The sequence below is a fragment of the Lactuca serriola genome, chromosome 5, assembly GCF_051521515.1.
Source record: "Lactuca serriola cultivar US96UC23 chromosome 5, Lser_US96UC23_V15, whole genome shotgun sequence".
NCBI lineage: Eukaryota > Viridiplantae > Streptophyta > Magnoliopsida > Asterales > Asteraceae > Lactuca > Lactuca serriola.
In genome coordinates this window covers 355,954,710-355,969,842 of record NC_136412.1, presented here as the reverse complement: position 1 = coordinate 355,969,842, position 15,133 = coordinate 355,954,710, and positions in this window count along the sequence as shown.

The window sequence follows — 15,133 nt, the reverse complement described above, 5'->3', positions numbered from 1 at the left end:
CTGAATTTCGGGACGAAATTCCCTCTAACGGGGGGATGATGTGACAACCCGAAATTTATTTCGTCATTTTTAACCCCTCCTTCCGTTAATAAGCCTCGCTTTATTTATTTGTCCGTTAACCTTTTGGAAGAGGTTAATTAATTTGGGACTTTTATAATGACTTGGTAAGGGTAGAAATAAATTAGAAACACCACAATATTCCCTTGAAAATTTTTAGTTTCAACCAAGTCAAAATACGACCGTTTAATCGGGTGCGACCAAAAAGCCCCGTTTAACGTCAGTATCGGGTAGATTTCCACTGAGCCCCAACTCAAACCCCTATATAAGGGGTAGTGGACTCCATTCACACTCTTTCCACTCTCTCTCTACACTCTCTCTCTACAACTTGTTTTCAAGCCAAAAACGCCCATTTCGAGCCCCAAACTAGTAAGTAATCTATCCTAACTTGTTGTGTAGCTTAGTTATCATGAAAATTCGTGTTTAAGACATCAAATAAAGTCCAAGTTATGTGTTTAAGGCCCAATAACACTCTTGGACCATGAACACCCTTAAGTGGGGTTTTTAAGCCCCAAAACCCCTCTAAATTACCCCTAGGGATTATATATGACTTGTAGAATTGCATATACGAGCTTAGAACACCAAAAACTTATGATACGGAGAGTAAACATGATTTTACGGCCCAATAACACTCTTGGACCGTAAACCCCTCCTCATAGGCCGTGAACACCCTTTAAGGTGTTAGAAATCCCTTCAAACACCTCCTATGGCATTGGAAAATGTCTAGAGGCAACCCCCATTGAAGTAAAGGCATTAAACATCAAAGAATCATTGGACATAGGAGTTTACGGCCGTAACCCCCCCTAGGATTGGTCCATGGGCCGTAAACTCCCAAAGAGTGCCCAAATGATGCCCTAACTTCTTCATTTGACTTGGAAAAATGCATAGAACTTTATTTCCTACCATCTAAGACCCTAATACACCAAAGGAATGTGCATATAGGAGCTTACGGTCGTAAACTCCTTGTTTAGGGTCGTAAACTCCTTAAATGGTCCATTTAGAGCCTTAAACCCCTTCATATGCCTTATATATGGACCTAGCCTAATTCTATGAGAGATATAAGACCTTGAAGCATCCTAGAACACACCACCATGAGTTTATGACTGTAAACTCATGGGGATACGGTCTTAGGGCTGTAAACTCTATAAATAGTTTACTCTTGAAGAGTAAACTCCCTAACTAGGCCATACACACCCTTAGATGTTACCCGGGACACCCCTAGCACTTAACCAAAGTGTTTTCCGCACTTTAGGATGCGTATACGTGTTTAATTAGTATTATATTTACTAATTGTATGTAAACATATGTCATCATATGTTTATAGGTCACTAAGTGTGTTCAAGTCTTTACTTGACACCGAGCACCCAACCGACACTTTCGTTCGATCCACTTACAACAGGTGAGTTCATACCCCTGAATTAACCTTTTAAATGTTTTTACATGATTTTATGGGGGGATACAAGTTAAAACATGCCAGTTATCATATCAATCACATGTGATTGATAACTCGCATGTACAAGGATTTATTACACTGTCAGTTGTATTACCAAGTATGATACTGTGAATGGTTTTCCAAAACGTCTTTACTTGTTCAAATCTTTTCTCAAATTGTCTCTATGGTTGTATGTTTACTTCAAAATCAGGTACAACAGTATTTGAAACAAAGGTTTTCTTCACTTATATTGTTTTATCAGAAATTACATCCATAACGTGTTTATGAAAGGTTTTCAAAGGATTTCTAAAGGTCTTCAAACTTATTTTACAAAAGAATACCAATTCATGATTTTCTTAAGTGTAAAGGTTTTCCAAAGTTTTCATTAAAGTTTTCTTCCATGTTTTTATACTTCTACTTCGTTAGATACTACTACTTCGTTATGCCTCTATTTCGTTAAATGCTCCTACTTAGTTAAACGCTTCTACTTTGTTAACGCTTCTACTTCGTGAAACGCTTCTACTTATTAACGCTTCTACTTCGTGAAACGCTTCTACTTATTAACACTTCTACTTTGTTAAGTCTTCTACTTCGTGAAACGCTTCTACTTATTAACGCTTCTACTTTGTTAACGCTTCTACTTCGTGAAACGCTTCTACTTATTAACGCTTCTACTTTGTTAACGCTTCTACTTCATGAAACACTTCTACTTATTAACGCTTCTACTTTTTTAACGCTTCTACTTATTAACGCTTCTACCTTGTTAACGCTTCTGCTTCGTTAAATGTTTCTACTTAGTTAAATGTATGTCTGCGCTTGTATAGTTATATAAATAATGTTTAAAGGACTTAGGAAGGCTAGTTCGCCCTATTTCCTTTTCCTCATTTGGATGTGGTCTGGTGGGATCGGATATTCGTCTGAAGGTCGTTTAATCATTAATTATATATTATGTATACATGTATAGACATATAGGTTTAGATCGATCAGTTCAGTTATGAGTCTCTACCGTTAGTCCAGCACTTACATCAGAATTCACTGTTCGAGATGCATCTTCAAGACACGGATCTCCCCGTCGTCGAGTTGGTAACCAGAGTCTCCTGTAGGGAGAGCGGACATTGTATGTATAGATCTATACGGGATTGACACCCCCGCACCCTGACTGCTAGCTATAGTCCACGACCTACCAAGCCAAGGGGTGACAAATGTCATATTTACACCGATGCTTGCAGGGCGTCAAGTACTCTAGTGTCGATCAGTATGGTTACGAGTATCTCCATGTTTACCTTATAATTCATGGCCTTAAGGTAACGATGTTTAACATTGTATGCTGGAAACACACTCTTAGAATTACTCTTTGTTTTAGACCTTGCTAGTTGTATCTTTCATTTGATAATGTTTGGGGTCTGTGTCTCTTTGTTTTAGACCTTGCTAGCCGTATCGTACATTTGATACCGTCTGGGTTCTGTGTCTCCTTTTGTTAGACTGAGCCAGTCGTTTCGTTCACTCGATACTCTCCTGGAGTCTATGATTTCTTTGCCTTAGTCAGCAGTATTTTCTGCTGAGGCATATGTTATTTTCCCTTGTATTTTACTAGTTATAATCTCCTACTTTCTTTAAAGTCAAATACCGTATTTTGGGTAATGATAGTATTTCAAGGAAAATTTCTCTTTAAAACATAACACTGTCGAGTCTTGGTAGAAGACTACTTTTAATTAGAAAATATAGGATTTTATGGGAAGAACTCTAATACACCGTAGACTCTAAACTACTACTTTTTATAAAGTTATTTTGGATAAAATTCTTACTTACACAAATGACACTAAATGCTTATGAACTCACCAGCATTTATAAAAATGTTGATACTCGCTTTCAAAATAACTTGTATTCTCAGGTTGACAAATAGACAGGTACATCCCAGGAGCTTTTGGTGAAGATGGTTTAGTACCAAGTTGCACCTATATTATTACTTGTATTACTTTGATGTTTCTATGCAATGTAAACTATGTAAAACTATTACTATTAATGCGATGGTTGTTGTACTTTGGTTACTATACTGCATATGTTGTGATACTTGACATGATGTCATCCACCCCAGAACGCTTCCGCTGTTCTGGTTTTGGGGTGTGACACCTGTGTATATGTCAAAGCTAGTGGGAGTATAGTTAGCTTTCTCGTGTTGTGTGTGGATGGCATACTTCTCATAGGAAATGGCATCCCAACCTTGCAGGATGTTAAGTCCTGGCTTGGGAAGTGTTTCGCTATAAAGGACCTTGGGGAAGCTGCCTATATTATAGGGATAAGGATATTGAGAAATAGGAGTAAAATACTAATTTAACTTAGTCAGAGTACCTACTTGGATAAGGTGTTGAATCGGTTTAACATGGAGAATTCTAAGAAAGGTGACTTACCTATCTAAAGCAATACCAAGCTGAGTAAGACTCAGCGTCCGAGTACAAAGGAAAAGATAGCAGAAATGAGTCGAGTACCATATGCTTCCGCAGTTGGCTCGATCATGTATGCTATGACTTGTACTCACCCTGATGTGGCCTTTGCTTTGAGCATGGTGAACAGATATCAAGGGAATCATGGTAAAGCTCACTGGATTGCGGTAAAAAACATTCTCAAGTACCTACGGAGGACTAAGGACTGGGTCCTTACCCTCGGTGGGAGTGATGACTTAAGAGTGACAGGGTATAGCGACGCCAACTTTCAGACCGACAAAGATAATTTCCGCTCTCATTCGGGCTGGGTATTTACCCTGAATAGAGGATCAATAACTTGGAAAAGTTCCAAACAGGAGACTGTAGCTGGTTCAACGTGCGAATCAGAGTACATAGCGGCAAGCGCAACGTCGAAGGAGGCGATATGGCTGAAGAACTTCATCGGAGACCTTAGAGTCGTACCAACTATAAAGGAGCCTAAGGAGATTTTCTATGACAGCGAGAGTGTGGTCGCCTTAGCTAAGGAACCGAGGGATCATGGCTGATCCAGAAACATCGATAAAAAATATCACTTCATGAGACATCAGATAGAAGAAGGACTCCTCATAGCAAAGAGGGTATTGTCAGAGGAGAACCCAACATATCACCTAACGATGGGACTAGGTAGTAGGGCTGACAAAATTGTACCACGGAAAACCAACCAACATGTTACCAACCGAACCAATAAACTTGGTAGCCAATATATTTGGTAGCCAACATGTTTGGTTGGTAGTACCGTACCAATTGATCAATGTTGGTACGGTAATGGTACAAAAATTTGAATACCATGGTAATACCGTATCAACCAATTTATTATATATATATATATATATATATATATATATATATATATATATAAATGAAATCGTATATTTCAACTATTAATTGTGTTTAGTGTTTACAGTTTTAATAACATTATATTAGTCGTTTGATTGTATTAGTCGATAGTTATTACCACGTTAAAGCACAAAACTAAAACATTACTTTAGCGTTACTTTAGTACAATTCTTTTGTAAACAGAAATAACTACGTAACTAATTTCTATAGTAAACATTAAAATCTCGATGTCTTTATTTTAGTAGAATTCTTTTGTAAACAAAAAGAACTATGTAACTAATTTCTATACTAAACATCAAAATCTCGGTGTCTTTGCTTATTTTTAAATGTTACAATAGAAAATTAAAATAAGTTGGTATATACCATTACCAATTCGTACCAACCAAACATGTTGGTAGCCAAATAAATTGGTACCAAGTATACTTGGTACGGTACCGGTAGAATTTTTTTTATACCAATTATAGTTGGTACGGTACACGGTTTAGAGAAAAATGAATTGGTACCGTACCAATTCCACCCCTACTAGGTAGGGTTAAGCACTTGCAGCATGCGAGGAGCATTGGGCTGAAGGACGATATTAGTTTTAATGGTTAGATAGATGTTTAGAAACTTGTAATAAATAATATGTAATTGACATTTGATGATTAAATAAAATGAGTTTTATTTATTAGTAAAGTTACTATCTTGTGTCAATTATTTATTGTTGTTTCATTTTGCATGTTTTGACTTCCAGAATAATAAGATTATTCAAACTATCCACAGTCAATCATGTTGGATTAGGTGTCTAAGCCCATAACTATAATTGGTATGTACTTGAATTGATAGCAGCACAGTCCTTTTGGGTTGCCCTCAAACCTAGCAACCGGACAAAGAAATTATGAAAAGAGAGATATTGATTTATTATAATATTAATAAATTAATATAAATGATTTATTAATATGTTAAAAGATTAATATATTGATTAGAAATCATAATGTTTAATTAATAGTTAGCCAGAAATTAATTAGAATTAATTTTGGGGTTAACTGTATTAATTATAAAGTGCAGGGACTAGTTTGTAATTGTCTAATAGTAGGTATTGAGGCAATATTGTCATGAATTTGGCTTGTAGATTGTCTAAAGTGCTTGGACATTGCAATAGTTTGTTACAATATTCATGAGTGCTTATAAGGTCTGAGTATTGGATTAAACCCATGCACACATGAATCAGTTCATGGAATTTATCCCGAGTGATTGTGAGATGATAATATCATATAATCTTCAAACCGAGATATATGAGTTGTTGACTTTGTACATTGATAGTGTGAAAACGCATCAGTAACTTGATGTTATAAAACGTGCTATTGTGTATGATTTAACGAGTAGTTAGTACAAGCATATAAGTCGAGGTTTATTTGTTCCTTTTATCCTTGGAGGATTAAAAGCGATATCTTAGGCCCCTCGATGATTTTGTTTTGACTTATGTGTCGGGCCCGATCAGGACTTAATTGATGTGTTCAATTAAGTTCTATGTCAAACAAATCGGAAATCGGGAAACAAACTGTTGGACAATAAGTATGATTATTTTCCATGTATTTGTCCGCATGATATCTTGAAGAACAGAGGACTATATGATCCCTTATCTAAAATGGAGCGTCAAAGTTCGACAACGGCTTTTAAGAGCTGCGATTGCCAGTCAGTTTTTAAGTCGTACTTGCATCTACAATTATAAGACTTATCCAAGTGGGAGCCTGTTGGATTAGGTGTCTAAGCCCATAACTATAATTTGTATGTACTTAACCTGAGAGTAGCATGGTCCATTTTGGGTTGCATTCACCAGAACAATATGATAGGATAGATATTTGAGAAATAAGTTATTTATGATTTTTTAATATATTATAAGTATAATATATTAGTTGAGGAATCATATTATTTAATTAGTATTGATCAAGAATTAATTTGGAATTAATTTAGTGATCAAAAGAGACTAATTAAATCTAAAAGGGCTGATTGTGTAAATCAATGATATATATATATATGTATATATATATATATATATATATATATATATATATATATATATAGGTTGGGCTAATAATCCATAATTGGTTAGTGATGGGCTAAGCTTATGTAAGTATCCATATAGTGTTAGTCAATTGCAAGCCCAAGTGTTAGAATTAAGGTTTACATATAACCCTTTGAATTCTACACTATATATATATATATATATATATATATATATATATATATATATATATATGTAACCCCTTGGCTAGAATGGACACACTAGTGATCTTAGAGACACTATAACCGATTTTGAGTGCCTAACCTCTCTTTCAAGTTCTCCAATTGTTGGTGGTGTTTTGTGAACCATTTGAGGCATCACACTTGCGGTTTTAAGTTCTTAAAGGCCAAACACAACAAGCTACAACAAAAAGGTAATCTTCTAACTAGTTTTTATGATTCATATATCAAGTTGTATGCTAGTTTAGGCTTCATGCTTTGGAAAATTGTTTATTGCATGTATAACTAGAGAAAACTTAGATCCAAAGCATTAGGGTTGTATGTGTACCATAGGGATGTTATAGTGCTCAAAACCCTTCATCTTCTCCCTAATACAACTCTCCATTTCGCCCTCTCTCGCCTAAGTCTCCAACTCGATCTCCATCATCCTAGAATTGGACTGCAACTTAACCAATAAACGGTACTATGTATTTGTCACAAACTCCCTGATATTCTTCTTGAGCATAAAAAAATATCGGGTCATCTACACCTGCTTTGAGGAAGCATACTCAAGACAAACCAAGGATCTCTCATGGAACATTCTGGTGATCTCAGTCACTGACTCTGTCATCTGCTTTAGCGAAAGGCGCTTCGGGGCCAGCCGCTCCCTCTCCACCAGAGGTACATACTCATCACGAAACATAGCAGTAAATCACTCCCAAGACATTACAACTCGCTCTTCCATAGAATAACTAATAGTCCCAGACTTTTACTAGTCCTTCGCTCCCAAGTGAAGAAGGTTCAGCGTAAGTCAAACCTTCAAAACCTCTAGAAAGATATATGTATAGAAACACCTAGGACTGTTCACTATTTGGATAAAACCGAATTATCCAATTGGACAATTTGGATTGGACTATTTGGTTCGGATATTCGGATTTTTTGATTGGTTTTTAACAAAACCGAATTATTATTTTGGATTTCGGATTGGTTTTGGTTTATAAAAGAAGAACCGAATAATCCAAAAAAACCGAATAAACATTTATTATTTATCTATTTATAATATATACCCATAGTTATTTATTAATTTGGTAATTTATTTTTTCAAATAGGTTCAAAACGTTTCACCCGATAAAAAAACATTAATATATATTTTCTTTCAAAAGTTTTCTATCTATAAAATATTTAACTATAATATATCTTCTTAGTAGTTGTTTAAAAATTTCAAAACACAACTAAATAATTTGTTTTTGGTTCTTATGTAAAGTTGGGTAATATTATAATTATATATCGTTTTAAAATGTTTCGCTTTTTGAAAACCGAATTATAAAAAACCGATCCAACCGAATTGTAATTGGATCGGATCGGACCGGATTTGAATTTAGATTGGACTATTCGGATCCATGTTTTGAAAACCGAAATCAAATTGGATTCACTTGATTGGATCGGATCAAACCGATCCATCCAAACGACCACCCCTAGAAACACCCCTCGACATAAGAAATTCATCTTATCACGACAATTGGGTCCTTTGTCCCATAAAATTCCAACGACTTTGTGTTATTTAATTCATAGTATTGCATTGTATCACCCCCATGCGGTCTCGCAGCGGCAACAGCTGCGGCAGTAACAACCTCAGTAATTGTGGCATAGCGCTCATCAAACTGCTCGATCAAGGTGGTCTTGATAGACCTAAACATCTCGGGACCGCCTCCTTCGTCGTTGCGGCCACCTCAACAGCAATGATCCTGCGGATCTCGTCATCATTGGAACCCCACCTCTCCATATCGCTAGGGCCTGAACCTCGGTTAGTCACCACCATACTGAAACATATAAATAAACATGTTTAAAATAAGGCCATAACATACACACACTATACACAACCCCTACCAACTCTTTAGCAATCTCAGGACTACTTTTGAATCGTGTACGAATCTTTTACTTGTAGTAGTACGGACCCATACTACCTTCCACACCTATCCGTATTTGACTCATATTTCCTCCCAAGACCCCAACTCACTAGGACACTCTACACTACAGGTAATAATACGCAGGTCTATATGCTTCATAGAGGCACACCTAAGCCCTGTGTACTCGTCCTAGGTTCCCTCGACCACCTCTCGTACTGTTAGAAGCCTCCACTAATCTCGTTAAAAACTCTACGTATACGACTCATATATAATCCACGATCTGATAGACAGTCGAATAAATGATTCTACCCGAAATCCATAGCTAAACAATGAACATGAGATAAGTCTAAACCATGCATTATAGGGCTATAAAATCATGACATGTATAACTATATAATATGCACATTTCAATTAACAATATTAACTTCAACTTCTAGCATAACATCACAAACATTCCCCTAGGCTACAAGGCATCACAAAATCAGACAACCTTATCATGCAAATCCCGATGGGATCATGAGCCTATCAACTAGCATGCGTTTCTAACAACTATTATAACAATGAATCAATTACAACATATATATTAAGTATGTATATTTTGGGAAATCACTTTCCAGCTCTGACTGACTGTACACTTCGCATCCTCCTTTCCATGTTTTAAATTTAATATTCTCTCGAAACATTTTTTTGTAAAAATCCTTTAGATCCTTAGTTTGTTTTCGGAATCACACAGGTGTTCATCCAAATCCCTCAAACTAGGGCTATGATACCAACTTGTAATGCCCCGAAAACAACAACCAAAAATTTTCATTTTTAATTTATATAAAACATAGTTTCCAAAAAATCCATGTCAGAAAATCATAAGTATTGAATACAATCATCCTAAAATATCAGAGTATCATAACATGTAGAATCATGAAAAACTACCGATGAGATTGTATAGTTAAGCCTTCGCCTTCCCGCGATCATCTGAAGTACTTGAAACACATTTAAATCCACAATTGTAAGTGTGAAGCTTAGTGAGTCCCCCAAAATATCATATACAAAACAACATAAATAAACATATATGGGTTATTAACAACCATGGGGACTATCAATAGTCCTAATGGGCTAACAACACACCCTATGGGCAACAATATGCCCGGTGGGTTATCACCAACCCTTGGGACTACCAGCAGTCCCGATGGGCTAATAACATGCCTTAGAGCTATCAACAGTTCAATAACTTATTACAACAATCATCAAATAATACCCAATTGGCCAACATGCACACATACTATAGCATAAGTAATATAGTGAGAAGACTCACCTCGCGGATAACAACTTAAAAACAACAACTCACACATATGCTAGATAGGTATAACGAGACACCTAACAACAATGAAGAAGTACCATCTCAGTCTACACCCTAAACCCTAATTTGACCAAAAGTCAACTATGGTAAAAAAGTCAACAATCAAGGTCAAATTCAACCTCAACAGGTCTCCATGTCGTGACCATCCCTAGGCCACGTCGTGGGAACTCTAAGACAAACCAGTCGGGCCATCCCCCAGTCGCCATGTCGTGGCGACCTAAATGCCATGTCATGAGAACTTGGTTTTTACAACTTAACATATTTAACTCTTAATCTGTTAAGCCAATCCTTCCAACTTTCTATAAACCTTCATAGATTCTAAAATGTTACAAAGATCGATGCTTTTCAGTCATGCATGGCCAATACAAGACTAATCCACCATCAAACTTTAGATTTAAGACTTATGCTTATCAAAGTACCACAATGATCCATAAAGTTGTTAATTATATCAGTGTTCAAGAGAACGAGGTTTTAAAGTACGAACGATGTGGGACATTGGGAGGAGTTCAAAGCCAAAAATTGAATAGGGACGTCCCACCCACCTCTACTGCCCACTTTGTGTGTTAACCATTAGACCATATTGCTTTTTGCGCTTATAAGTCATATAAACGAATATAAATATATATATGATTCACGAAATACTATAATATTTAAAAATCGGTTCGGTTCGGTTTCGTTCAAGTTTTACCTTACTAAAAACCAAAACTGAACCCACATTATATGGTTTTAAAAAAATTCAAACCCTAACCATCGGTTTTGTTTTAGTTTTGATTTTTCGGTTTGGTTTTCTCGAGTGTTTTTTTTTTTTTTTTTTTTTTCGGTTTTGGTTTTGCTCATCTCTAACCAATGCAATATCGTTTTCACCATCTACTAATATTTTGTATTTAATGTATTTAACTGAGAAGTTACTGTTTAGAAGTCATATATGCAATAAACTGAAACTACAAGGACAAATCATGTAACTAAATATTTATTTTGGACCAAATCTATGATTTCTGCTATATTAAAGGGAGTGACTTTGTAATTTACTCTATATATTAAAGTTAGATATATTAAAGTTAGATTTTATCCAGGAAAAAATAAAGTTTAAAAACTCAAAAAGCAAAATGCAAAACGAGTGGGGGCGTCGCGTCTTTGGTAGTAGATCGCGAGATGGCACGTGGCACGTTAGAAGGCGTGAGATCTTCTGAATTGGTCGTCATTTAAATTGAAATTTATTAAAAAGGTTGTGTCTAGCCCTTAGACTATCAAAATTGTCATGATCGCCACCTTAGTTATGTTCGTCCACTTTTGATCGCTAAAGTATATTTTTGCATGGTTTTCCCTAGAGCAATAAACAAATCGAATATTTTTCATTCGTTTAAATAATCGAAGAAATAAACCAATATAAATACATAAGTTTAATGATTTTTCTTGTTGTCACTAACAACCATCTTTCATATCCATTCGTCAACCAAACATAAACGGATGAATAATCAATTATAAACGAACAAACATATATATAAACATAAATATCCAAATCTAGAACCATAAGATAAATAAATAAACATAAACATCTCAATAAAGAATGAACATAAACATCTAAATAAAGAATGAATGAATATATATGAATAAGTTTTTAAACGGACATCGGTAAAAAAGGTTATGAAAATAAAAACACTCATAAACATCAAACGAACATGAACAAAAATAAATGAATGAACATAAACGATAATTAACAGACAAAAAAAATAAAATGATGAACAAGAATGTAACAATATAACAATATAATAATATTTGATTTGTTTTATCTCCATGATTAAAGATGAACATAATATTTTCATTTATGTTTTTAGTTTATCTATTTGAATATATTTTGATTTTTATACCACTCGTTTTAAGTAAAGAGGAAAAAATCAACAGCATGAAATCAAAATACTCATAACACATTTTATTAAATGAATGATTAAAAACATAAATGAAATACCACGATCCTTAAAATAAATAAACATAAACATCCAAATAAATAAATAAACATAAACATTTGAATAAAGAATGAATAAACATCTAAAACATATACCGATAAGTTTTTAAATAGGCCTGAATAGAAAAATAAAAATAAAAATAAGAACACCTACAAACATAAACGAGCATAAGAGAACACAAACAAATATAAATGATAATGAATAGACAAAATAAACAATGATATAATAATATAACATTATAATAATATATGATCTGTTTTATCTCGATGATTAAAAATGGAAGTGATGTTTCATTTATGTTTTTAATTTATATATTTGAAAATATATATTTTGATTTTTATACCTCTCATTTTAATTGAAGAGAAAAAAATCAACAATATGAAATCAAAGTACTCATAAAACATTTTATTAAATGAATTGATTAAAAACATAAATGAAATACCACAAACTTAACCTTAAAAGATCTTCTATAATAATTTTTCATTGCTTTTTGTTTATACTTTTAGTTTCTCGTGCCATCTTCACATATGTTATACTATATATATATATATATATATATATATATATATATATATATATATATATATATATATATATATATATAGACACGTGTCGTTTGATTATTGGTTCCGGTAGATGTTGTCCTAGTTATTTGTTTCCCATAGAACTCATTCCTATATATATATATATATATATATATATATATATATATATATATATATATATATATATATATATATTTGTTTTTGTTTAAATAGAAGCGTACACATAAGGTTAAGTTGTTAATTAATCAAGCTTTACCATGGAGTGACATGAAAATTCTAGGATCATTAACTAAACAGATACACACAAGCATATTTTCCTTAAAGTGAAAGATGGTGTTTGATTGTTCATCTAAAAATAACTTTTTAACTTATTGACTTCTTGAAAAGTCAACAAGTTAAAAAAAATATTTAGATATCGAAAAATGCATTTTAAAATGACTTTTTGTTTATTCCTTGAAAATGAGATATTAAGAAGTCATAATTTCTAACTTTTTGAAACAACTAAAAACAAAATTAAGCTAAATACTTTTTAACTTATTGACCTATTAACCTTTATTATAAAAGCTAATTCAAACTTTTTTTAAAAAAAACTTCTTTTCTTACTTTCATAAGTCCATAAGTCATTTTGATTAAAATTCATTTTTAACTTCAAAATATAATCAAAACATCCTCAAAGTATCTTTGTGGAAATGTACAACCATCTTCTGGTAACCATTTATTCAAATTTCTTATTTGAGAGCTCAAACTCTTTAATTATATTTTTTAACCATTTTCTTTAAATTTAATGTTTAAAATATGAGTTAAATATTTTTTATGTTATAATTTCATGAGAAAACTATAAAAATAGTCAATATTGGTTTGTTATTTTTTGGTTACGCGTCTATAAATTGTTTGATTTGCAAAAATAGCTATTTCACTTGCTTGCTTGGGTTGCAAATTTAATTCATACACTTGACATCCATATATTTATATTGTTAAATCATCCGATTTGAATTTAGTATATAGTATATACATGTAATATTTGTTTATTTATTTCAAAATAAATATTTTACCTTTCATTGTATTTTATTAAGAAAATTACTAATTTGGTCCTTGTGGTATGTTGTTTTTTTTGTTACACTTCGATGACTTTCCAAACTGTGATATGATCGTTTTGGTTTACTTTGATCGTAGTCTGGTCTATTTGAAAAAAACTATTTTACTATTTTGATTTTTTTTCCATTTATTTAGTTGTTATATATATATATATATATATATATATATATATATATATATATATATATATATATATATATATATATATATATATATATATAAGAAATGGTCCCACATACACCCATACCCCCAACCCAACTTAGTTTTCTTCATATATCCCACTCGACCCCTTACACTTTTTAACCACCCCATAACCTTTGCTCTAGAGGTATACACACACCACCACATGTTATATATATATATATATATATATATATATATATATATATATATATATATATATGTATATATATATATATATGTATGTATGTATATTCTTCCATGATATTGGACCCAAACCTAACACAGTCACCTCCACTCTCTGTTTATACACATAATTTACGAAAACATATACACACATGCACTGGTATTTAAACACAGTATATACACATACAAAGTTATCAACACAAACACACACATACACATATATATCTAGTTGCATGCAAGTGTTCTCTTACAGATTAAACAATTGTAACAATTATATCACACACAAGTAAAAAAAAGACATGTACAACATACAAAAAATCAAAATGTTGTCACATATCGTTTTGAATAATTTCCTTAACTTTTCACAACGCTAATAACATATGTCAGGCAAATCGATCATCAATGCATCCTAATTCACCAAAAGTAAGATGCAATATAGGTAAAAGACCAAAGAAACTCACATAAATGGTTCCATGGGAAACGAGGATTGACCTTGCATATATAACCTCAAAATGGTTCCCTAAAAAACAAGGATCAATATCAAATCACTAATCATTATCCATACTCTTTATAAAACTTCACTCAACGATTATGACTCGAATCTAGTGTGGATGATAGCTACATATAAGTTTAGAACCCTTTAAACATGCATAAAATCAAGATTTACAAACTTCATGTGTTTTAGTTATTGTTCCAGATGTTTTCAATTTAGATATGGAGGTTTCTATTATTGTCTAAAACCATAAAACATCAACAAAAGAAAAAAATTCCAAACTTTAGAATCGTGGAGTGATTAGGGTCTGGTTTAGGTTAAACCGAAGTGACAAAGTTTCTTGTTGTTTTGATTTTAATCGGAGGGAGTAAATTGGAGGTAATGGTGACGGGGAGGGATGA